Source organism: Dromaius novaehollandiae, chromosome 1 (genome assembly GCF_036370855.1).
Source record: "Dromaius novaehollandiae isolate bDroNov1 chromosome 1, bDroNov1.hap1, whole genome shotgun sequence".
In the NCBI taxonomy this organism is placed as follows: Eukaryota; Metazoa; Chordata; class Aves; order Casuariiformes; family Dromaiidae; genus Dromaius; species Dromaius novaehollandiae.
In genome coordinates this window covers 17,581,244-17,608,735 of record NC_088098.1, presented here as the reverse complement: position 1 = coordinate 17,608,735, position 27,492 = coordinate 17,581,244, and the positions used below count along the sequence as shown (strand labels likewise).

General features: G+C 37.0%; 1 long non-coding RNA gene across 3 annotated transcripts; it reads right to left on the bottom strand.

The window, feature by feature from the left end:
- Positions 1–946: 946 nt before the first annotated feature.
- Positions 947–23,286, bottom strand: LOC135327465 (uncharacterized). 3 transcript variants are annotated; one of them, XR_010387630.1, is made up of 5 exons: positions 22,894–23,273; positions 18,700–18,815; positions 6,130–6,573; positions 4,789–4,957; positions 947–2,505 (listed from the first exon to the last, which is right to left on the bottom strand). It is a non-coding gene; the product is annotated as an uncharacterized LOC135327465 (long non-coding RNA). The 3 variants fall into 3 exon arrangements; XR_010387629.1 differs by having other exon boundaries at positions 947–4,957; positions 17,428–18,815; positions 22,894–23,286; XR_010387626.1 differs by having other exon boundaries at positions 947–4,957; positions 22,894–23,269.
- Positions 23,287–27,492: the final 4,206 nt, after the last annotated feature.

Genomic DNA, 27,492 nt, shown 5'->3' with positions numbered 1-27,492 from the left:
ATTGAAATGCTGAAATTATTGGCTGAATTGTGTTTTCTAGAAGCAGGCTGCAAACATGCAATTTTTACTATATATATGTGTGCTAATTACCTATAAAAAATAAGATTTTCCAAAAAATAGTGCTCCCAAAAATATCAGCCAGAACTTAAAGAAAATGTACCAAGTTTCCTGAAATGCCTTTTAGTTTAATATAAGGCATTTTGTTTAAAATAAGGAATTCAGCTAAATGTGTTATAGTTTAGAAATAATCTACAAATGCTATCATACAAAGGGCTTTATTTAACTATTAAATCTCTCTGTCACTGAGATTGTGTGGACAAATTAAACTTGACTCACTGAAACCAGAACTCCAGAAGAAAAGGAATTATTTTTCAAAGCCATGGGATTACTTGATGTTGTTTAAGTGCTAGTATGCTTAAGAGAGAATAATTTTTTCAGCTACTACTTCCTCACACACTGCCATTGACAGCAGTTTAACTACCTGGCTTGTGTGCCTTAGATTTGCTTCACTATGCTATGGGGACATCAGCCAACTGGGATTTCTCAGGGAACCATATCCCAGGCAAAGAAGAGTAATCCCTATTCTACTTAAATAAGGCATTCTTGAAAAGACAACATTGTAGTGCTGTCTGTGTATGGTAACACATGGAGCTGTTGAATTCCACTAGTCTGTAAATGATGGAGATGGGGGCTAAGTGGAGAGGTTTGCCAAATTTGTTGAGGTAAGAGTCGCCGGAAACAAACATGAATAAATATAAATGACTTGGTATTTTAACACCTACAACAACAATTATCCACTCCCTCCCATGTTTAACAGGTTGAGTTCCCACATTATAATGCTCATACTTTTGGAAGAAAGCCAGTTATCAAATTATTTTCTAGAGAGAAAAGAACAAATCACTTAGTGTCTGAGATACTGCATGAAAAATGGTCCAGTGGCATTTTATTTAAAGGCACACAACCAAATGTTACACAGTATAAACTTCATCTCAGCTTCCTTTTCTTCTTAAAGGCAAAGCATACAACTGCAACTGCCTACTTAGATGGGCAAGCTGTCAGAAAGAACAGCCTTGGGAGTGAAATTAGGGCCACATTGAAGCTAACAGGAATTTTATTAAAAAAACCAATCTGTAGAAAATATTATAGAAAATCATTATACTAGAAAACTTTAGAAATAATATATATACCAGAAAAATATTTTTAAATGTGTGGTTACTTGACATTTAATTATTTTACCAGATATAAAAGGTCTTAATAATACACTCAAAGAATGACTATAAAATGACCTTTATGACATCATAAGTCCAATTCAGCTCCCACATACCATAAGCAAAGATATCAGAGAAAAAAAATGCATAACTCTTGCAGCATTGAATTGTAATCTTTTATAGATATGATTGTTACTTTCCTTTATTTCTAAATAAAACCAGATTCTCTCTAGCCTTCCCAACTTGATGCAAGTTCTTTTCAAATTTCCTTTTCATTGTTATGAAGCACACTAGGAAATCTGCGATTACCAAACAAACCTATTTTACATGGAAGGTATTGTGACACCATAGTGACAGCAATAACACAAAACCTCAAGATAATTGGATCTTTGTTTATTTTCTCCCTCAATTTCCTATTTGTATTCCTGCGCGAATTTTATTCCATGAAAAGTAGAGTAGGGGATAAGAAGTGTAAGAACACTAGTGACCATTTTTGTTGTATGTCCTTTCCAATAGTTATTTTGCTTTAACATATACTCTACATTATTCTTCTGTCCAGTGTCACCTCTTCCTGAATGCTCAGTTTTCAGTCTCTGACACACAGTTTTGTGATATCAACAACTCAAGCTTCCCAAGAGCTCCTAACCCACAGCTGAGTAAAAGGCTGGATCTCGAGCACGAGCCAGGACTGTTGCACATGGAGCCGGAGATTGCTGGTGGGAGTTTCAGGGTACTCAGCCAGGCATCATACACCAGTGCATGACAGGAGTAACTCCAGCAAAGCTTCCGTGCATCCAGAAAGTGAACTGGGACAATCAACAGAGCCCAGAATCTGCTTGTAGTTAAGCATATTTTTCAGTGGTAGGAGCAGTGACTCTGTATGATCTCAAGATCTGAGGAGAATACAGTACTGTATATGGATCACATAAGAAGGAGATCAAGACAAAAAAGAGGATGTTTGACCTTACACATACTTTTCCCAGACTTCCCATTGCCGCAGGAAGTAGTCATATTCAAATCAACGAGACTTCACGCATGCTTAAAGGTAGGCATGTGTACAAATGCTTTCTGAGCTTGAGGCCATCCTTCAGGTTTTTATTAAATAAAAGAAGCTTATAATCGGATGTTTAACAGTGGGTGAGACCTCAAGAAATTCACTTGGTTTTTACTCGGTCAATGAGACTTTGTTTGACTGATGACTTGGGGTTTGGCAAGCTTGATTTTATAGAAAAACTTCCAGTACAATATGTCAAAGCTGGTGTGTCCACCAGGTCCACTAAATACACAGATGATGGCCCTGAAGGCAAAAACAGTAAATCAGTTGCAGATTAGAGCCAGGTTGAGTTATGTGGCACACAAAAGCTGTTCCTAATATAAATGACTGGGAAAAAAATGCATGCGGTATGACAGAACAAAATCACAAAAGCTATTCTTCAGTGACAATGATACTACAACTTAACTTATCAGTAGTGCAAGGTACATAATACCCTCCCTAGATTACAATTCCACTTTGAACACTCTTACTTTATAACACATCAGTGAGTTCAGAATGACAGTCTCCATATTAATTTCTTTTCTTTCTTTTTCTGCTTAAGGTACTGGTTTTGTTTTGTTTTTTTAAATGATGATTAGAAAAATCTTCTCAATGAGCAACTTCTTACTCACCATGTTTATGAACTGAAGACATGCTTAATTAAAGTCAGTGTCAAGAATAACTAATGTTCGTTAGTAGTTTGGTGATCAAAAAAATATAAGTCTATCAAGATATGAAATATACAATTATTTGTGTAAATATTTTATAAGCCACTTTGTGCTCCCACCCACCTTTTTTCATCTCTGCTGTCAATAGTTTCAAAATCAATTTAAAGTGCTTTTTGCATCTGAATAAATTGCCTCAGAACTGTCATTTGAATAATGCATAACTTCCTACTGAAACTAAAAATATTTATTTAAATCATGTAGTCAAAAAAAAAAGTATAAACTGGGTGGAGGTTAGCTGTCCTGAAAATTGCTGGAACAAATTTCTTTCCCTGTACTGTGTTTCCAAAAGTTTGGTCAGTACCTTCAGCTGGCAGCGCCACATGAACACCTCAGCTCACTCCGGCACCCTCTCTGCAGTGGGGCCACTTGCTCTTTACAAAGATTGCTCTGCTCAGGGAGGCACTGCGTTGAATTCCTTCTCCAACTCACTTCCGTGAGAACAGGAATTTTTTTCCACAATGCTACTTACAGCCTGATTACATCTGATTATGCTTTGTGTTTACTGAAACAAACAAAATAACAACTGTACAGAACAACATAATTCTCATGGACTTGGTCATCCCAAAACCTTAGGCTAGCCAGGCAGTGAGTAGGAGCAGCAGGAGTGAAAGAAGATGATCTTCTCGTTTGTTCATTTTAAATCTCTTGGCCCTGACAGGAGCGTGAGGGCAAATGGAAACCGAAAGCAATGAGCTTCTATCAGAGAATGTCCTGCCAAGTTGCTTCCGCTTGCTCATGTACAGGAAACTGCAGTTATGTGTTATGACAGCAGAGAGTGATGCCATGTGATGTAGTTTCAAATCAATGGCTTAGAAAAGAAAATCTCAGTTTTTAGTTCTAAACAAACAAACAAAAACCCTTCGTCCAAGCCTTGCTACCTATCACACGTGACCAGAACAAGCAACAGAATGAGGCAGCCCCTCAGGCACACCCTCCTCCTCCCCTTCTCCCCCTTCCCGGAGGGGTCCAGCGCTTTGGGACCTGTCCCTCCTGCAGCTGAGGTAATAGGCTTACACGGGAAATGCAACAGGATACTGGAGTACCACAAACAGGTGCTTTCTCAGAAGATTTGCATAGCCCCTGTAAGGCTTCTAGCCGTGTGAATGAATTGCAATCAAATCTCAGTTTCGTAATACAAATAACATCTTACATAACAGCCATGCAGTCAGAGGTGGTGGACTGAGGTCTTACAATAAGCGGACATGTAACATGTTAACAAGAGATTACTGCAAGGATTCCTTCCCTCCCCCCTCCAACTATTGAAACCTTTCCATTGTTATAGATTTAATCAATGCAATCACTTCACGTTTCTTAATCAATGAGCTGTACCAACCCTCTCCTTTTCTCTACCCCGTCTCGGACACGCAGTGACATAAGGAGATTATGTTTAGTTTAATCAAGTCAGGGAGATACATGCATTCCTGAAAATATATTCATTCCTTCCTGTTCAACAGATAAATAGTATTTGATTTGATGTGACTATACGTTTACACACTTCAAAGAATTTTTGAAGTGATACCTTCTAAAAAAGGAAGGAATAAAAAAAATAAGTTCTTGTATATTCCGCGTGACTAAGTGATGCATATTTTTTTTCATCATTCATAATCTGTTTTCATGCCTTAGTGCTAACAGTTGTGAACAAAAATCAACTCCAGTATTGTAGCATTAATGGGGAACAGCCTGGCCTGCACCTAACCCTGAAGATAATTATGCTAAAACAATGGTGATCAGCATTCAGCTAACTAGCTCTAACGAGGAAAGACTGCTGCTGCTATTCATCAAAAAGGCCATTGGATAATGAGGAGAGATGGCTACTGACATGTTTCAGCAGGGGAGGCCATTGTGCTGGGAGCTTCTTTCAAAATGCCAAATTCTATCAATTTAAAAAGCAAACATCACGGTCTCTTTGGTTTGTCCGGTGATCTGGGGAGCAGGCACATAAGTTATATACCACCACCAAAGCTGGAATGAAGAGTCGGAAGAGATACCTAAGGAGAAAAAAATGTCATAGTGTACATATTGTTGTAATCTTCAGTCTGCTGAAAGGACTAATCCTAATTATGAACTACATGATTGCTGTCAGTCAGGGAGACCAAATCCCTTGCTTTTTGTAAGAAGCTCCTAATCTGATTACTGATTTACAACTCTGGTGATTAGTTAAAGAATGTGCATTTCAAGGCTTCTGGACATCCTGATTAGATAGACAATAAAACAGCTACTTAGAAGAAAAGCTTTGCTTCAAAGGAATGTACCATGACAAAAAATATACATGTAGACTACCTTTTTTTTTTTTTTTTTTTTTTTTTTTTTTTTTTTTTGCCAGAATGAAACAGAAGAAATTATATCCATTTCTTCTGGTTTTGTAGGTAGCTTCTGATATGGTAGCCACATTATCAGAACAGAGATCACAGCTGATTTTCTAAAATAACACCAATAACAGAGGTAAGATGGAAATGGCCCATTCAAGTCATTCTCAGTACAAATGATGATTAATCCTTTGCTGAGTCCTTGGGTGACTTATAGTCATAATTATTTACTGAGGGTATTTATCTTGCATAAATTCCTTGAGTATACAAGAATTAACTTTCTCAGGAAGCAAATTCACAGTAAAATGTTATATATATGTATATTTCTATGTGTTAAATAAGGGGAGAGTTCGGTATTGCAGAGTTCATTTGGCTATATTCAAATATACTCACTGAGGAAGAAGTTAAAGATTTAGAAGAGCACAGCAATTAAAGTAAAGAATTAAGTATTTTATATCATACTTAGCTCATTGTAAGATGCCTAACCATTGTAGTACCTATTACTTTCTTTTTTTAAATCTTTTAAAATCCTTCATAACCAGAGGATTCAAACCATAGCCACAAACAGAGAGGCATTTCTGCACATAGATTTTCCCTCTCCTGAATTGATAGTTAAGAAATGTAAGCCTTCTTGGGGCTCTGTTAAAGGTTCATGATTCATTCTTTTGCTTCACTATTGCCTGGGATTTATGGGAAGAACGGCAACAAGAAATGTATTAAGCAAAGAAGATTTTCTTTAATGGCTATCAACTCCAGAACACTTCCTTCTCTGAAACTTCCAGTTATATCTTCACTAATCATCAAAGAAATCTCAGAAATAGTTGGGTACATGTTATACTTTCAAATCTACCCACCTTTTTTCTTCTGAGAGATCATTTGAGAAATGTCTGCAAGTCATTGGACAGCCTGACCAGGTATGCCTGAAAGTATATTCAGCTGTCAACTGTATATTAAATCTTCCAGTGTAGTAAGGCACCTGAGATGGGTATTGTGCTGTGGAAGGTGCCCTCTGAGAGCATTGTGAGTCACATCCAGTCATATTATTTGAAGAGAGAGCCAACATGGCCTCTGACTTGGCCCCCTCAAAAGATAGTTTAGATACCTATTGCCTGGAGACAAAAAGAAAATTCTGGGAACTCAGTCATGGAAGTGAGACTTCTGGACAGACATCGTGTCTCTGTCAGGTCCCACTTAGCTGTAAGAAATTCCTCTTCTGCAGGAGCCTCAGTCCGTGATGCTGTTGTTTTTTCAACCTTTTTTTTCCCCCCTCCAGATAGAATTGTCCTGACGCATAAGTGCTGCAATAATTAAACACAGGGAATTAATTAAGAACACTATCAATATTAGCTGACAATAGACATTGCTTGTCACAGTTTGTGTTTCCTATTTGAAGGTAACTTCTGCCATTTAAAATTTGAAGTTGTCATGATGATGAAGAGATATGTTTTAATACATTTGTGTTGTTTGAAAAATATGTAAAAGGTGATGTCTTTGCCTAGAAAAGAAAAGAAAAGAAAGGAAGTGTATGCAGTATTTTCCAGTGACTTGCTATTGCAAGCAGCAAAGAGGATACTGTAAACATTGTCAACTAGTAACACTGCTGCAGGTTTTTTCATTCTTTTTGTCAGGAAAATCTAAAAAAATCTTTTTAACAGGAAGATATTATTCTACTGATTTGGGAGAAAATTTTGAACAGAGGTGTCTTTCTCCACAGACTGTAGAAAAAACATTTTGTACACAGGTGCTTCCACACTGACTTGCAAGGGACACGTTCAAAATTTCTCCAGTGACATCCAGTGTCAGCTGCTGAAGAGAGTGGAAAACACAAGCAGTGCATCTTCAACTCCTCTACTGCTAGGAAGGCAGGGACTTCTCTCTGTGCTGACTTGCCGCTCAAGGGGGAATTGCCCCTCTTGAATGACTCCCTAACAGCTCTAGTACACCTAAGGCACAAAAAGACACTGAGATAATAAATAGCTGAAAAAGATAAACAGCTAAAAGAGAGGAAAATTCAGTGGGGCATTTATAAAAGCAAACATGAGCTTCATGAAACTAATCTCCATAGGTTTATTTTATAGTCCATAGAGAGTATGAGGTTTCTCCACAAAGTTTTTTAAAGCAGGAGCTTAGGAATTGCTTCTGGAAGAACCTATCTTAGACTATAGAAAAGCCTACAGAAATCAGCTTCACTAGGCTAAAATTCACCTCTTTGTATACACTGTACAATGAGCTCAGCTCCAGAATGACTGCTTTAACAAAACAGATAGTCTCTTCCAAATTGGCCAAAGGGCCAATTTCAAAGATGTATTTTTGGGCGGTAGAGAAGGGATTTTATAGCTGAAAATTGGAAAACCTTCAGAGGGCAGGAAGTCACCATGAAAAATGTTTTAGCATTGTGCTGAACGCTGCTGTCACAAAAAGATTTGTATTCTTCACCCAGAGTTCAAATAAGCATATGTTTTTCTGTACTGATTGTAAAATGAAATAAATCCATGAGTCTTTCAAGGTTTCAGTCATTACACTGCTAAAACTGATGTGACAACTAAATCTTAAGGAACAGTTAATCATTTTAAAATCTAAAAATCTATCATACATGTGCCTATGTTTCTTTTGCATTGACTGGACTCTAGCAAAGAACTTTGTATTTCTGCTGAACCCTCTCCTTACTAAATACCATTAGGCAGCATATAACCAATGTTATAGCTCACGTTAACTGAGTCCAGTTACAAACTGGCCTGTTTTCAGAACAACGGGATTTTTGCTAGTTTGGTTTAAGAGGTTTTCAGTTTCAGTCCTAGATGTCATGGTATGCATGTTTTTAAGTTGAACTACTCTGTAACAAAAGAGCTGGATACAGTGTTTATATTGTATATTCCTGCTATTGATGCGTGTTGTCTTACTGCCATGTAAAAAATTAAGAAGTAGAAACAGAAAGATTATTTGGCTCTCCTTGTATCATTCATGATCCTGACTAAGTTGAGACCAGAACTGAATTCAAGAGAGCCTAGCAAAAGGTCCTATCCCATGCTCAGTCTTACCTTCATCTCTGGAATGCTTCCACTCTCTTCTTAGGGCTTATTTATTAGGGATACTTGGTATTATAAAATTTACACATCTGCATTTTTCTGGGAGGGGGCAGGGGGCACATTAAGGTAAAAATTCACAACAACAAACTTCTGCAGTGAAAATAGCTCACTCTTCATATTGCTGGCCATGCAGAACTATGGTAAAATCAAGCGCACTGCAGGTATGTGTAAGTGGTCATAGAAATAAGTCTTGGCTGAAAATTCAGGCATTTTGAGTAGTTTTGCCTTAATAAATCTAACTGTCTCTAATATTTGGAGCCAGTAACAATAACTCTTTTGCTGTAAGCCTGGCCTTTTGCACTACATAACATTCAAGTACAAAACAAACAAAACCCACATATTTCTCTCTGAGCTAATGATAAAACAAAAGAACAGGGTGGTGCCACATTGGCAGCACCACCAGATTGCACTGATCTCTGTCATTTTTGGCAAACAATGAATCAGCTTGGCCCCTCTAAAGACCTCATGTGAGGTTAGTGATATACTATTAGTGTAGAGTTAAAACATACTGCTGCAGTGTTTACAGAAAGCACTCGCTCAGATTATTCTATTTGAAGTCAATTAGAAGAATCCTCTGATCTTGCTGGCATGTGTTCTTTGAGTAAATACTATACAGTTGTTATCACTAACCCCAAAGAATGCAGCTATCCCCAGAGAATTCAAAGGCCAGTTTAAAGACTTCATTATCTGTGTTGATGCTCATGGCTTATATGGCTCTGTTTTTCAGTCAGATCAGACTGACTGCCTCTAACCATTTGCAGACAAGCAAAGGTTGTCAAATACCTGCCAGTTTTCACACTACAGTTCAAGTGTCTGCTGGGCACTGTGGTTTCACTCAGTGCTATTCATTGCCAATATACTTTCTGAAACATCAGTATCCGAAATACCACTGTTTTGATGAAAGAAGCAACTCTAAAAAAGAAAATGTGAATCAGTACGATATTTTCTCATTCATTTTTTAACTTGCTTTTTTTGTTGTTTTCATTGTTCCTGAAAACTCAGTTATGAACCATTTCCTGTCAACTTTGCTGATATCGAGAAACACTCATTTGTAAAGCTTTCACTTATAATAGTCTTCCACACTAAAACAAGGTTACATATACATATGGATATCCACATCTTTTTCCCTCATCCACATGAACATGGTAAAATATAATACTGAAAGACATCACATCTGTCATGTATTTGATGTATAAAAAGGGACAGTCTTAAGATCTCCCATACTAGCCTGCAAGCTCTAAAATATATCTGAAAGGGAAACTTGAAAGTAATCTGAAATAGAGGAGTTGCCCTCTGTTTTGCATCTCCTAGATAATTTGTTACCTGAATTTTCTTGGAGTCATGCTGATTCTTTTCAAAGTGTTTCTCTTCAAATGCTAATGATCACAGGTATACCTGCTGTCATCCTTGTTACCTCTGAGAACATCTTTCAAGGTTAGATCAGATTTGTATTTATTTTTTTCTTTTTCTCTCTTTTTTTTTTTTTTTGCACAGACATAGACCTAAGAAATTTAGAAATTTACCTATATATTGCTCTGCCTTGAAGTAGCAATAAGAAACGAAAGATTTTTTTTTAATAAAGAAAAGGAAACAAAGAGCTAAATATTCATTAAGGAGAGAGAAGAGAGTTAATTCTAAGGCTCTTTTCAAGGTATTTAAGAGGCTACTGACAGACTTCAGCACCCTATAAGTTATGGGATTTTCCTTGTGTGTTCACAGTGTTGCAGATCTGCTCTTCATCTCAGAAGCTCCATAGAATATGGCCCTTTTTGCCTTCACTCCTGCCTACTGTTCCTGAACTCAGGAGACACTCCTCAGAGAGTGGTTTCATCCTTATATGTTGGACCCTTTGCTTTTGAGCCATTTTGCCAAATATAAAGGGCAAAAGCAAGAGGCAGAGGAGAGAAGGATTTTCAGGTTTTGTAAACTAGGTGTTGGACTCTTAAAGCTGCCAAGCCTGCATCATGCACGTTCTGATTTTGGATTCACATGAAAAACCCAGGTTTATTTATTTCAGTCTTAATTTGATCAGAACCCAGGGGACCTTTCCCATTCTAAGCCTCAGATCTATTTTCTTTCTCTGACTTTTTAAGAACACGTTATTATGCTTCAGATATAAAAAACCCTCTTTCCTAAATTATTGTGTTCTGAGAGCTCTAATAGGGCACTGTTGTGTACAATTCTTTTTACCTAGCACCAGACATCTCAGAGGAATGACACTGAGACATCAGCCCTGGAGTTTGAATGTAAACACAGCAGAAAAGAAGTAAGCAATAAATCCTTACTTTTAGGTATAATACAATACAACTTTGCAGAGCCAACATTTTTCCACTGTTTTTGTAAAACAAAAAAATGCATACAATTCTATCTGGGTCTCACCTTACATACATGCATGCACACATTTAACCTATAATTTACTATTTCAGACCTTCAAAAAGCACTGATAAAATAGAATTTTGTCTACTTCCAGATCAGTCTCAACTTCCAGAGTGATTACAGATGGATAGGTGCCTTGCTTTGTTGATGCCCTCCTTGAACACACTGAGCTGTTTGCCTTCAGTCATTTCTGCAAATTTAGGCCAGCATAGTTATTTATATTATGAAACCATGTTGGACAGTTTGAAACTGACTTAACATTTTCTTTTCTAGCAAATATGAATCTTGTTTTTAAAAGTGAACATGTTATTTTAGTGAGTAGACCATATAGTCTACAAGTGAAAAGATTGTCTGTTCACCTGGTTCTGGAGAGTTCAGTGAGCAATGAGCCATCTATAATGACATATTTAGTTGGAACACCAATAGCCCAAGAAGGCAAGCTTTTTAATTTCACAGTGGATTATTTTAACAGATGAGTAAAAACTTAAAACAATGTTTTTTTAAGACTAATTGTGGGTTTGTTTTCCTGTGTGTTTATACTTCTGATTGCTGTTCAACTTGCAATACAATTAACTGAAAATAGTCATGAATAAAAAGAAAATATTTACTTTATGCTTGTATTCATCATCATAAATGAAGTAGAGGATATGGGAACAACATACCAAGCATATCTTCAGAAGTTTATAGCAACATAATGGGAAAAAACTTATCCTCCTAGCCAGAGGGTAACAGTGGATACTACCATTTGTCTGAAAAATGTATCACTTATTTGGTAAATAAGAATATGGTAAACTTTACAAGCCAGTCTTATAAATTTGTAAGACAATCTGTTCAATGTTCCTGGCCAGACTGTGTATAACAAGTAAATACTGTATCCCCCAAATTAGAAATGAAAATGTTCCATTCATCTGCTTTTACTCTCAGCTACCATCTCTTCTTCTATTCTTGCTGACAGACAAATATGTTCTTGATTTCAAGTCTACAAAAAATGTTTCATCACCTACTCTTTTTGCAGGCATTTTGTTGGGAATATAAGTGATGATTTAAAAAATAGTCCTAGTGAATAAAAATATGAAGTCTATGACTTTGTGATTAAAAATGAAATCCTAAACAAATAAACCAAATTTAGTCAGAGCACTGATGTCTTCCTGAGTCTGCAAACAGACTACAGGGAAAGCTCTGGGGAACTTTGGTTTAGGAATTAACTCTGGAGCTTGGCTGTGGTGATTTAAATGTCTGTACTCCTAATTATTTCACTTCTTTTTTTTTAAGCGGGGAAAAAAAAGCGCTTATTCTACAATTCCTAACCATTTCTAATGTTTTACTGGCTGAAACTTCTTTAAACGGCTAATTTCAAGGCTTTTAACAAGCCATGATGGCATGGCTAACACAGATGCCTGCAGCTGCACTGATGCTCCAAAGTCTTCCTTCATAGGGCTTATGTGTCCAGCTATGAATATAGGAAAGGTAAGACAAACAATCATGGTTGTTTTGAAATGCTTTCCATTTCATTAATTATACTAGGACTTAGATCAACCAGGATGTGCTATGCCCATTTGTGGACAGCCTACAGCCTGGCATGCTGTAGACTGAACATACTACCAAAGAGTATGTTCTCTTTTTCAATAGACATCAAAATAAATAACTCACAAGATCCTGCTCTGATATAAGTTTTTTTGATTGGAACTTTCCCTTTTCTTTTAATTCAGTTCAGTAAAACCACAGAATTTCTGTGTTGCATGGTATGCCCCCAGAAATCAAGGCAGCATTTAGACTATGGAAGGCACGGGGTCCCCTACATTGACATATGCCCATTCTGCAGTCCTAGTAAGCTTTGAGCATCTCAGGCAATGCATATGCTTCTAAAAGTCAGAATTTGTGTTACTAAGTTTAACTAAGGAATGGGCAGGTGACCCTCTAAACAAATGATTCTGACAAGGCAAAGAGATATAGTTGTCTAGGATGACAGACAGCAGGAAGGCTACTTCAGATCTTATTTTAAAGTAGAACTGCAAAGGATGATCTGAAGAAGAGTTTAAGGAAACCTTTCTAATCTCTCTTAACAGTCAGAAAAAGAACAAAACAAAAACTCTCATCCTCAACCTTAAATAAATACATTAGCAATGACCTTTTAAAATCAAATGGTAAAAGTGGAAAAATATGAGACGCTCTTAAAAAAAACGATGATATAATCAAAAGATCATGGAGTGCCACTTCTTTTTCCTCTGGAAAAATTGAGTTAACAATCTTCTCTGACCTTGTTTGTCTGCTTTTCTCTAGAGTTATGCCAAATTATCTGAGGATCTCTTATATCTTATATAGTCAGAAACCCTGAATAGCTGTTAGTTCAGAGATACTGCAAATGTGGCTGAATATTAGCTGCTACAGACATATTTCTTCTCAAGCTGCATCACACTAAAGCACATATGATTAGTAAATTTGCTTTCCACAGGATAAGGGATAATTTTTATCATGTCTACAGGCACTGGCATCCCATTGGTATTACCACACTCGTGTCTTTACTTTTGTCATGTGTAAATTTTAGAAAGCCATCATTTGCAATAAGGCCAAGTAATTCTGGCTTTCTGAATAATGGTCAAAAGTGATAAATATTTTTTGACATCATTAGAAAGGCAGAACCACAGCGTTACTGATTATTCGTAAATCCCATTAAGGTTCTAAACAGAATGCTGCTCTGACAAATACATCTCTCGCAAGTGACGGCCTGTGTTTCGCTTTCTCCCAAGTATCACCGCAGGTAAATTACTCAGTTACTATATTGAACAACAGGAAAAGAGTTTAAAATAGTTCCTATCTATGCAAAAGTTTGATACATCTCAAAGAGCCACGTGAAACAACAACTGGCAAACAAAGCTCTCTTCAAGGGATTATTAAGGATGGTATTTGCATAGCAGGTCATTGCATTTTAATAGAATTCTCACAGCTCTTACATGCATACAATGAATGAAAGCAGTTCCCATAAGAGAGATTATTGCAGGAAAAACTTATTCATGTATGCAATTGTTTATTATCAATGGACAGCATGTACTCTAATTTATTTTGACTTGGTAGATTTGATTCACTGCTTTTGCATATGTTTGCTTGAAACTGCATAATCAAATCTAGTCATGTATGAGCTGAACTTTCTGCTTCCATAGAAGTCTTCATTGACCATTCAGTGGCACTTCTCCAAAGGGAAGTACACAGCCTTTTTCATTAACTTGACCCTTCCACCTTTCTTTCACTCTCTCAGAATAACAGAAAGAAGTTCTCTTTGAGAGCCTCAGCAAGCAATGCCCCCTTCTCTAGTCAGATTAGAGAAAACAATAAGGTCTTTTTTGGTATTTTTGCCTTGTTGCCTAAGGAAATAAAGTTTGTGTAATCATGTTCAGTGTGTGTGTCTGTCCCTTCCTAAAAGGAAGATAGAATTGGTGGTAGAGTTTGATGAGTAAAGGTCTGAAGGACAATTAATTTCTTCCAAGTGCTATGAAGATAAATGTATAGGGGTGAACAAACTTATCAGTACTGCCCACAAACAGCTGTGGTTGAGGGAAAGGGTGAGGTGCAATACATTAATACTTTGCACAGTAAAGTCTTCATAAGTGTCCTACTTGAGGCTGTCAAAGCTGGTAGTCAACAACAAATCACAGATTCATAAAAAAACAAGTTTCATTACTGCCAGTACTCACAGAACTACCTGTCACTACTAGTCTGGCAGTGACCGTAGAAGTCCTGTCTTGTTACTTGATTGTAAGACTGTCCCTGTGAGGATGCTCAGCATCCTATATGAAACACTGAAACAAACTCATTTGGGCAACCTAATGCGGTAAAAGTGGTTGCAGAGGACAAGGCCGGGTGTCTACAAATACTGTGATGGATATTATATATACCCTCTCAGGGTATATTAAGCTGTTCATCTTCTAAAGCTTTCTCAGGAGGCACCAAGGAATAATTCTGTCTGAACTCTTTCTAGGGTTCTGGCTGAAGGGCAAGCTCTGAGCGTAGTCTCTAAAAAGGCAGACTTAGTCATTAGGATGGAGTCAGCAACAAAACCCTATAAGCTGCTCCTGTAATCATGTTACAGAATCCGTAAAGCAGTGACTAAACCTGCTGCATGGTGGTAGAGCCTTCCTACCTGTCTCTATGGGGCAGCTTTATCTTTGTTTTATCCTGTTGGGGTGTGAAGTGCATAGAAGAAACAAATCACCAGCTGTGGGCCAGGTGTCATTCAGGGAGCCTTTGATGTGAAAGTGTCACAAAGCACAGTGCATGCTACTTATGAATTAAAGCTTCCCAGAGGGGCTGCATGGCCTAGTTAACTGGAAACACGCAGAGAGACCGTCAGTGCTGGCTTTGCCACTGATTCACACTCGCTTTAGGCAACCACCTTACCTCTATCTCAGTTTCCCATCTCTGTAAAATAGGAGTACTGATAAAGAATTCCTATGAACCTCACAGGACTGTCATTAGAACTAATGAATTCCTGATATCAAAGCGTACTGAAGTTGTAATATTATAAAAGCATTTTGTATATACTTAAACGTGTTCTATATTATTAGACATATGCACATGGCAGTATTACTGAGTATGTACATGCACTTACTAACAAACCACTACTGGTAAATATGCACTAATATGCTCTGGACGATACAATAGCGTCCAGAGTCCCCACAGAGCTAGCAGCTGCACAGATTCCAACAGATGTTTCTGAGTTCCAAAACTTTAGCAACTTTATCTAATGAATTTGGGAACAGTACGTAAAATGCAGAATCCCCTTCCTATTCTGTTAGTACACAATCACTGAAATAATCATTAAAATTCCATTCCAGACTAAGTGTGTATATTTATGTTCTTGTTACAAAGAAATTTTTTATTATCCTTTCTTTATTATCCTTCTTTATCTATTTCAACAAGCCTTATGTATTTCATTACTGTCATTGCTTGATTTTTTTTTTTTTGATTAATTAAGAATGGTATTTGAACATTTCTTTTTCCTGACAGACACTTCTCATTATGAAAGCAGGCAGGTTAAAAGAGGCATAACTAATACCTTATATTTGTAAAGCCCTTTTCATCCTTTAGTGCTTTCCAAAGAAACTATCTATAGTTCCCATTTTACAGATGGAGTAACTGAAATATTTCTGAAGAATAAATGTAGGAGGATAAATGAATGCTGTAAAGGTTAAATGTAAGAAGATGAAGAAAAAATGCCGGTCAAGAATCCACACTACAGGTATTGTTCACTATTTCATCAACTAGCAGCTGAAATCTGAGACTTTGAAAAGTGATTTCCTTTAGAGTGAGAAATCATATTGTGCTTTTTTTTTCTTAGTGAATTTTTTGAGAGAACATACTTATCTCATATATATGAGTAGTAGTGGGACTAATTTGCATTTGGACAATTGTTCTGATGAAGCCTCAGGCTTCTCTGACCTGGCTCAAGAAGCAGCTGTCTTGTGTGTGTTCCTCTTCAGGGGACCCACTAGACTCAGCAACACAGGCTCCCTGCTGCCTGCGTAATCATTTATATAACAGGAACATTCTCCACCCATTTTTCAGTTTCATGCTTTTCTTTAGACAGCATGGTCATGTCAGGTGGCAGTGGGTTTTGGCTCCTGCCTGTACAGCTGTTTTTACTACTCAAGGTAGTTGACTTCTTACTCCACCCATTTGTTTAATGAGACCTGTAATCATCTTTAATTCCAATAGGTCATTAACACCTCTCCCACAGCAATATGAAGCCAGAATTGGGCAGGTTTGTTATGCCTGTTACAGCATGCAGTGGAGATATTTTTCACAGGTTTTAAAATGTCTTTATTATAATTCATGTTCATAATAACTACAGTAAGCCATCCTCCTTGCTACAGCAGCAACAAAAAATGAGAATCTCCTTTCATCTTTTTTTTCTGTATGATTATGTCTTGAGCTTTATATCATTCTCCTAACCTCTGAATTCTGTTCCATAATGACATCAGTCAAATCACCCAATCAACCAATAACCAAAACCAAATTAAATCAGCCACTTGGAGCAGTACCCAAGTTTTTGTCCCTCACAAGGGAAAGATGTCAAGGGTTAGTAAATACATAGGAACTACGACTGATTTAGAAAGTCCCCAGTTAGTGACTGACAGAATAAAAGGTGCCATAAATGTCTCTTGTTTTTACAATTGTCTGCCAAAGCAAACTTTTGTCTTTTTTTGGACACAGAATACTGGGTTGGATGGATCCTGTATGGCCTCTCTTACATTCTTAAAGGGCAGAAAATGCTTCTTACTTCAAGACAAGAAGCCCAGTTGTTAAATGCATCCTGCTACAATGTGGCATTTCAACTAGTGAGATACCATGTCCATGTCCATTCTTACACCTGTCCTGGGCCCCAGCACTGGGAAAATAAAAGGTCTAGCAGACGCTGCAAAACTAAGAATGAAGCAGCTACACGTTGAGAGGACTGCTCGGGGCAAGGCCTTAAGCAATGATTAAATACTATCTCTACATGGTAAACAAGCTACAAGTTTATAACATAAAGGGAGAAGTGAATGAACAAAAGTGATTTGTTCATACACTGAGCATAGTTATGTCTTCGCATCTTGACATTTCAGCTAAGTGTAGGTTAGAGGAGTACAAGGAACAGAAATACCAGTTTATTCTGTATTTGTCAGGAAGTAAAAAGCAGACTCTCAGAGATTTTACCTTTTGAGTACAAGCTGTGACAGAGGTTGCAAGTTGTCAACTACTCATCAGATAATGCAGAGCAAATCAGTGCTACCAGAGCAGTGTATTAGTATGTAGATGATACACATCTTCAATCTTTTTTTTTTTTTCTTCTTCTTTCTGGACATGAAGATGATGCTGTTAACATGATATCTGCTTATGCCTGAGACAGTAAAGGAATATAGCATGCTAAATACAGCACAGAGGGCAGAATGTGGAGGAGGGGAACATATGCATTCCACACAGTGATACATTCAGTAGACCAGGCAATGACTGCTTCTTTACCCTGAAAAAATGAGATACTTTTTTTTCCTCTCTGGGAGGCCCTGAAGCAGAAAAGTAAAGAAATGTTTAGCTTTTGTATATTTCCACTGACTTCAACATGTCTAAGTGTTTGCATGTGAACTGTTGCTATAACAGGGAGGGCTGTGCAGATAGAGTCTATAAGCAAGTGCTTTGAATTTAGCAATTTACAGAGAAACAACACAGCATGCTTTCTCAAAGCCCAGCCCACCGCCCACGACACCTGTCTTCCCTGTATGTCACACCTCTGTATTTTGCTGATAGTATTATACAACATCTGTATACATTTATTTTCTGAAAGTGAATAAGATCTGTAAGTAAGAGATAAGAACTGGCTCTCTTTCAGTGGATTTAGCATCCTCATTTCATATCTATAAATGTGCATGATCTGGAATTGAAGTTGGATCCCACCAGAGAATTGAACTCATTTTAAGCAAGTGAATGTCTGGCTCTTTTCTCCTAAGAAAGTTAAAAAAAGAAACATAGACAAGTAAATATTAATATGACATAGATGATTGAAATAGATGGGTAATTGAAGGCAGTAATGTATGAAACGTCTATTGTTCTGTTGGTATGTGGGATGCAGAACATGAATGAAGGTGTTCAGTCCAATATCTGTTTGGCAGCTACCAAAATGGCAAAATCTATCATTAATTTTGTACCTTATTTCAGATGCCTCAGTGGAAGGACCAAGGACAGAAAGTACATGAAGATGGAGCTCCAGCTCTCACCCTCAGAAATGTGCCCTGTGTGTCACAGATGAGCTCTTCTGCTGGGAACACACAGAACCCGTCCACTTCTCTGGCTAAGTTGGTAATGTATCTAGGAGCTCTGTTTCCATTGTCCTCATCCTAATTCCTTTCCCAAGCATTACATTTATTTTAAAACATATAAAAAGAATCCTGCCTAAAGGAATAAAAAGAAAAGTAGGTCAAGATGTAGACTTACCTTGATACTGTCCCTTTAGTGCTATTGTGCAGTTGTAATTGAAATGTCCATTTTAAAAGTGTGCCTTGTATTTTTTGCCACAGGTCAGCTTGCAAATGAAAAGTCAGTCCACTTTTCTGGAGAAAGATTTGCAACTTTAATTATTTTCTAGCGCTTTATGTTCTTTAAAGCCCATAATGTATGGTGAATGGAGTATTCACAGGAATGTGATGTAGAGGTAAATTGGGCAGAGTTCCTGTCAATTCTGCTGGTATAAATTGGAAGACCTACATAGCCTTCAAGGCAATCAAATAGCTAATTTTCACTTATGAAACACAAAATCCCTCCCACCCCCAAATGGTAGCTAGCAGACTCTTGTATGCTTTCATATACAAAAGCAAGCAACTCAATGGATATAAATTATGGATTTAGAAGAAATTTAAGTTTATGGGGACTGGAAACTGTATCACGATGTTTGTGTTTACAACTCCTACCATGATAGTTTTTAATCCTGGGTAAGGCCTTTGGACATTATCACAGAACAATTATAATCTTTAAATATAAAGAAAAGGTCATCAGTAGAGCACCCATATCACCTGCAACATTCTCTGCTTCTCTCTTGCAGACCTAAGGCTGTTTGATGGAACAGTTTGAACTGAAAAATATATGTTTTAATTTGCCTATTAATTTGTTAATGCCAGAGTTAAATAATAAGAGAACATTGTGTTTGTATATTAATCATGGGAGGCTGGATACAATTTGTTGTTTACAGTTCTGACTCTTCCCTCAAGCTTCCAGACAGTACTTCAGAAAGAAAATGTAGGCTTTGAATTTTATACTTCAGCTGCCACAAAAAACAAGCATAGGTTGTGTGACTCAAGGAGCAGATGTACTTTTTAAATGATGCAGATGCTGGTTCCACTGTTTAAAATATCTTATTGGCAAGACTATACCAGTTTAACCATACAGAGTGGCAATGGCCCAAAAATACTTATCAGCAAAGGCAGAAAACTTACTTAACTCGTGCATAGATGGCTTGGGTTTACATGATGCTGCCAAGCTATTTTTATCATTGCAGTCTAGGGCTGGGCCAAAAGTTGTGAACAAAATCTATGCACATGTAAACTTCAAAGATCTTTTATGTTTGAACTAAACCCAAACTGTGCTGACATTTCCATGTCTGAGTTCAGAAGTTATCAATTTTATGTCATTTTAAAGTCTTTGCATACATTAGTGTCTGTAAATAGCACAAGAAACAAAAGAATAAACAAAGCAGAAATCCAGAGTGAAGCACCAAGCTTTGGAGGATCTTTATGGACAATCTTAAGAGAGCTGTGCTGTTGTGTTACATTTTCAATAGCAACAAGTAGAATAGAATTAGTACAGTCATATAGCTGGTTTGTACCATTGTTAATAAATAACAGGGGTCTGATTCTCAATTTCAGTGGAGATCTAGCTCTTATTTTAAAGCTTCACTTAGAAATACACTGGGAGTTACCAAGGTAGCATTGTCTTGGTTTATAACAATGTGATAGGGAGGATAATCTATCTACAACTGATGAATTCTTTTTTATTCTTGTGACTCTTACACTATGTTTGTATGAACTGGTTTCAGGATGTAAATCCATTTTGAATATTGGGGTTGTCTTTCTGCTGTATTGTCACTTTAACTTGATCTTGGACTGAAAACATATATGATTGGTGACAAAGTTAACAAGTGAAAACTGTTAAATGGTGAAGATCCTCTATGTCACGGAAGCCTCCTAAACAAAAAGTTTGCAACTGGTCAGGACAAATCTCTTTTCTCAAGGCTGAGCTGCAGAAGGGAGGCAACTAGGCCATAGGACATTGGCTTTGATCCTTCAGTACAGCTGGTTGAGGGCTGTGCTCTGACAAAGGTGTACATGAGTTTTAACAGAGAAGGACATTTTAGTGAGAGAAAGAAGAAATATAGAAAAGTGCACCTGAGAACGAAAGATAATTCCATGTTCTAGGAGAGCAACTGTGGACAGAAAAGAGAGGAAAAAGAATTTACTTTCTTATGAAAAGAGACAGATTTCTGAATAAGATAAATAAGTGAAAAAAAAAGAGAAATAGAAAAAAAATTTTTGAGAAGGATGGAACATGAGGAATGAGAACGGAACATGAGGACTGCAAAAGAGAAAGCAATGTTATGGGTTTTTAAAAACACTTAACATGGCCACCTGTAAAATATTTCCTTTAAATCATACTGAGGGAATGAGAAAATACATAAATTATTTTCCTTTTTATAGAAGGAGTGAACATCCTAAACTATCAGCCTTTTTATCATGATTTTACTTAGTGGAATGGCTTTTTTGTGTTGAGTTTGGAAACTGACACCTTTGTACAGGACTTAGTAGGAACCTCGGGTATTGTTTTTCCTGTGTTCTTACTGAATAGCCTGCATACAGATAAGCTACCTCGGTTGAATGCAAAGAAGTTAAGAGCTACACAGAGGGAAGAAAAAGAGCATATCGGAACAAGGATCTTGGAAGGGCTTTGACTGGAAGAAAACACTGCAAGAAATGGACTCAATATTTTTAAGGGGAGCATTTGGGACTGAAAAGCAAAGTAGGAGCGTGAAAATCAGCAGAAAGCCATGACTTCTTGGACAAGGTGATGCAGTAAAGCACTTGTACGTACCAAATCACATATAGAAGTTTGTTTGTAGGATTTGTTTTTGTCAGTATGATATCATGAAATCACAGCTAAACTGCTTCTGGATTAAGATTGCCTCAAAGTGTGTCCACACCATGGCCATGCTTACTTTCAGTTTCAGGGTTTTTATGGTCTTAGCTAACTCAGTGATTCTGTACACCTGGCTGCAGACATGCCTACTGAAATCCCATTGCAATAATGGGGGAGACCGGGGGAATCTGGACAAAGGTCCAGGGAACTTATGTAGCTTGCATTAGTGAAGATATACACAAAGGAAAAAGGAAGAATGCACACACATAGCTAGAAATGTCAGTGAATACATAGCCACTGACTAGATAACTAGATGACAATAGAAAGAGTAAAATAAATTTGAAGATAAATCTCTCTGTGAAAACATTGAGACTGTCTGGACAAAGAGAATAGAAAGGGTCTTGATGTTAAGATATTGTGCCTGACCTTGAGATTGGAATAAGAAGGAAGCATGGAACAAGAAGGCAAGGCAAGTAAGGCACTGTGACAAGCAATAAAAGATGGGGAAAATGGAGTGAAAAATTTACTCATCAGGAGTGTTTCTAATCGGTATGCTTCCATACAGATTCTGGAATAGAACCAGAAATTTCTAAATCTCATAAATCCCACAGACAGTAAATGTCTGTGAAATGTTCCAATGATATATCTGTGGCACAATAGTATGTTATGTAAACAAGAATGTGCATTTGTAAGATCCGAAATTAAAGTTGCTAGATAAGCTTCATCAGGGGATTTCATAACTTTCCAGCCTTAATTTTCTTTGAAAGTGGATTGTTTGTTTGTCTGTTGTTTTCCTTTTTGTATGTGATCTTATGATAAAGATCTTGCATTTTCATTTTTTTTCTATTAATATTTGAGTATTTCCTATTTGAATAATTATGTTATCACCAACTACTATTAGCTTTTAGAATGGGAGGAATGAAAAAAAAATTGTAAATGCCCTGCTAAAATCCTGGTGATCATGAGGGTAACTGAAATACAACTGTGACCCATTAAGTACACTTATCTTGTTCTGCTAACACACAAACATATGCTTCCTCTATATAAAAGCAATTTAGTGAATGAGTAAAATGCTACTGTAAAGATCTTAATGAAAATAGGAAATGTGCTTTATAAAGGCATGAAATGGAAAGTAGCAAAATTTTACTTCATATTCATGAGTTAGGGGGTCTCCTGTTATGCTTTATGACATGTATAATATACATATAAATTATAAATTAAGGTCCAGAGTCTACTAAAGAAGGTACCAACTTGCTCAGACTAGTCTTTATCTCCTAAGAGCACCTTACCCCATGGGTAAGTGCTGAGGTCAGTGAGGCTATTCTAGGCTTTGATGGTTTTATGCTACACCATAATCAAACCATCAGCATGCTTCACAGCCGTACTTTTGTGGTGTGCTCATCGACTATGTAGATTGTTGCCCGATACAAAGATATCAAAGTTTTGCCCTTTTGGAGTACCCTCTTTAAACTGATGAGACATTTCCAGAGGAAAAGGATTACTTACCGTGAATTAAGGTGGTAGACTCTGACTCGCATTATAGGAATAACTTCTTTTCATCCTTCCTGTGTTCTCCCCAAGGGTATAGGGTTGATGATAGGGGAGGGAACACGCAGTGATTGCGCTCATGTGGGAGAAACAGCACAATGTTGAAAGACCTTCTCTAAGTAATGCTCCAGCATTTTTTTTACATTTATACAATAAAACACAGCTCATTCAAAATGGAAATCTAAAAGGCATAAACCTCAGCACAGCCACTTGTCAGAGAATGAAGCAGAAGTGTTTACTTTTTTTTCTCTACTCTGAGGAGTAATTTATAACAACAATATTCATTCTGTCTAGCAGTCCCTGGCACCAAAGTATGCATATCAGCAATTGCAATATACTCATTCACTATTGGCACTTCAGGCCAATAAAGTTTATTTCACTTGGAGTGCTGACATGGCTGTCTGCAAACAAGGCTCTGAGAACTAAGACAGCTGGAACACCATTAAAGAATATTGACTTTCTCTCTCTCTCTTTTTTTTTTTTTAATCTTCTTCCCTTTGGTGGAACTTTAGTGCATTTGAGAATGCCAGTCACTTCCCAAAACATGAAAGCAAAACTGGTAAAATCTATTTTTATATTTTCCTCCAATTGTATCCTAAGCAATGTAAAACAGTGAAGAAGACTAAATTGTGTAATGGACATTAGGAAGAAAAAAAAAAGATTTTGTACATTGCTCATATGGTATTACCGGAGGTTTCATAAAGGCTATTTATGAGTTTAAAGCTGGCTCTGCAGGGAGAGGCTGATTATTAATAATTTAGGGCCTTTGGCAGGATCAATATGACTAATTTGTTATGTCTGCAGAACTAATTCCTATTCCTTTGTGAACTCAAGACTTGAAAAGTTGAAGTAACAATTTAAAAAGAAAAGCATTTATAGGGATTAAAGGGAATTGATTGATTCTGTCTTAAGGTTAAGGAGAACAGATAATCTAAGAATAAATTTCGGGGCTTCTTTTACAGTTGTAGCCTATGCAACTTGAAGAACTTGCTACTTCGCTTTACTATTACTAGAAGTGGTTTCTGAAAATCTGATATCACAACTGATACACATTTGACTGTATCATTAACAAAAACGCTTGAACTAGCACCCCTCTGAACTGTTTCTGAGATAGAGATTTTTCAGAAGGATTTTTTAGCAGTCCCCGCTGTGAAGTCACGTAGCCTAACACATATTTGCAGACTAGAGGAATACACAAAACTAAGGTTCACACAAAGGTAACAGCACATGGGAAGACACCAGTCTTCCTCTCTCTCTCTTTTTTTTTTTTAACTGAGCTATTCAAGTCACTGAGCAAAGTTCATCTCAGAGGAGCAGTGTATGCCCTTTACAGAGGCTTCTGTGCTGGCTTACACCCTGCAGGAGGAACCCCAAAGGGTACGTGCTGTGACATCCTTTGTGGAAACCATTGGTTCCGCCTACCAGGTTTGATACGAGCAGAAAGCAGCCACATCTTCTCGTTTAGTGAAAGGTGAAGGACCAAGTACAAATGTATGGTGTGAAAATACCAAGAGCTGCTGAGCGGTATTCCTATCCATCTGCTCCATCTTCTCCCTCTGCTGCCTAAAGTGCTCTTGTTTGCTCAGCTAACAATCCTTAGTGTGAACCTTCCCAAAATGACAGACCCTTCAGTCAGCAATCCTCTCTCCTTCTCAGGTGACCTTCCTCACAGTTACAGGGCAGGACTTGTTTCCTGGTCTTTTTCATCGATCTGCATTTTCACGATCTTCACATTAGCATTTTGTGCCTTCAGGTCATTCCTTGTGGGACAGAATACCTGGTTCTTTCCTGTTGTTGTGGACTCATTGTCTGCTGCATAATAGTGGGGAAATACCTCTTTGCAGCATGAATTAAAAGGAAAGACAGAAATAGAATGTGTTATACAGGAGAGCAACAACAACAACAAGTGTTGCATGGAATTATTGGATCACACTCAAGAGGAAATCTCCAAGAGAATTTAATGGTGAAATTGAGCTTGTGTGATGCTTAGGATTATTAAATAAAGAACAGAATATTATATTTAGCTATAGCAAATAAACAAGGCATTATTTCCCAAATGTCAGTTTTTGGTGTGTGCTAGAGCAGGTTCCACTTCATAGAAAGGTGAATCAAAGTTAAAAAACTGTGGCAAAATGTTAATATAACACAGAGGTGCTGGACTTTATCACTTCACAATACTATACAATCTAGGGGAATTACAGCTTTCAGAACACAACTTCAAGAAATGTCTGTGTGGCCCTGCAGTACTTCATACAAAGAAATGCATTGCCCTGCTGTAGTTAAAATACAAGAGTAAGATCTTAGCCCTCAGTTGCTGGGAAAAGTCAGTGAAGCTAAAACTATTCCATTGTTTGATTAACACCTGAACTCTGCAAGGAATGTTACATTAATAAACAGTGCCTATTTCCATGTTGGACCAGTTTCTCAAATTATTTTGCAGGAGTTAGCGGTGGTTGTACTATTTTTTTTGTAAGTGTTGGATTTTAGAGAGGAGTGGGCATTCTGATTTTTTTTCTAAATATTTACATGCTTTATTTGTTTTTTATTTTATTTGTATATATATATATATGTGTGTGTGTATATATATGTGTGTGTGTATATATATATATCCTTAAAAAGCAATAAAGCTGGTTGTAGCTCAACACCTGGTCTGTGTGGTTCATCAAGTGTCCAGGATAGTATCCTGGAGATTAGAACAGTTATGTTACATGCAAAAATGGTAAGTAAATAAGTTATTGAAAGAACTTGAATAGCCACTGCAAAATGATTTTCTTCATTTTTGAAGCAATTCCATTTCTAATTGCAATGATACTGGGTTATTTGATTTAATAAATTAAAGAAGGTCAAATAAAAGAATTCTTTGCAATAGTGGAAACAATCCTGGCATCGCAAAAGGATAACAACTCTCCTTGGATGCTTAGCAGGAATATGTAATCTTTATGCATACGTATGCATCTAATTTACTCCTTTGTATAAGTGGAAAACAGGCATAAGATACACAAGCATTCCGCTTTTCATATAAACTTTGAAATTATATAAACAATAAAAATGTGCAAGACAATGGAGAATCATGCCCAGTATGTACAGTAGAAAGCACTCATTTTGAATTTAGGATAAGGGTAAATGTGAAATCTTTAATTGACAAAAGGCGTGAAAAGGATGTTGATGGAAAATCCTCCCCAATGTAATCTGCTAATGAATAAATGGCAACTATCAAAAGTACTAATTATAATGTAATTATCTTTTTTTATGGCTTTTATTATATAGTACCAGAATGTTCCTGTGCCTCTCACTGAGGACTTCACGTGGTTTTTGGCTCATATTGTGTTATTTTTATTATAAAATATTAAAAGATTAAACAAATAGATTGCCAGGAAAATTGGGAGCTTTTCAGTCAGGCTAAAATTCAGAGCTAATTTTACACAGACCAATTATGCTCCAGCATTCCTCCGACATTTCGGAGAGATAATGTGATTCTGAAGTTGCAACAGACTTCCATAGTGTTTCTACTTTTTCCTCTATATTCTATGGCATAATGCCAAAATATAGTAACCCCCAGCCTACAATAACATAGTAATTCTCCTAATTAAAGGGTCTCATCAGATCTAGTACTTCAGGAACCATGCCATAGAGTTTTTTATATTTATAGAAAGCTTAATTACAGTAAATAAATTTATCAGCAGGAAAAAAAATGATGATTAACAGAAGCTAGCACTATCCCAATGTCCTTGTGTTCCAAATATAGAGAACCGAAAGGCTGAAATAAACCTGCTGGTGAAAATATTTCTGGCTACATCTCAAATAAAATGCAACTTTCAAAGTGGTGAGAAGGTCATAAAAAAAACTGGTCAAGACTTTTCAATGGCTGCTGTTTGTCAATAGCAAATAAACAAAAAAAAACACAACTGTAAGTTGTCCCAAATCACTAGATTAAATCCAGAATGTTGTATTTTGTATTAAATCCAGAAAATGCTGACTTTTATATTAATCTGTTTTTTGTTTGCTTGTTTGTTTTTCTGCTGCATTAAATACAATGGCAAAACCTCTGGATTGTAGTGGTTCTAGAAATTGTTTAAACTGATCTGGACTATAGATATAACTAAGAAAATCAAGGTGAGTTAGTGTTGTGTTTATACATTATATTTTAAATGGCCATAACGAAATTCTGAAAACTTGCTGAAAAAGCAGTTTTGTGTGGCACAACACTAACAAAGGGAGCTATTGTAAATAAGTCTTTTCTTCCTGGAAAATGCATTAAGTTGATAACTATATTAGCTTGTTCAGGAGTTTTTACAAGGCTCCTTGTAAGGAAAATTACTGGAGAAAGGAGGAGCTGCAATGGTTTGAAAAAGAGCCATGAAATGCACATTTCATAAGTGCAAGTTCAGTATGATTTGGTCATGTTGTAGTTCTCTTCCAGCACCTCATTCATATCCTTTAAGCAGCAAGCAGTAGCTCCTGAGGCTGTGTGTAACTCACAGACAGGCAAATTGCATCTCATAGCTGCACCATAAAATGTGATAGAGACTGGTGCAGGTGTTTGGGGGGGGTTCTGGA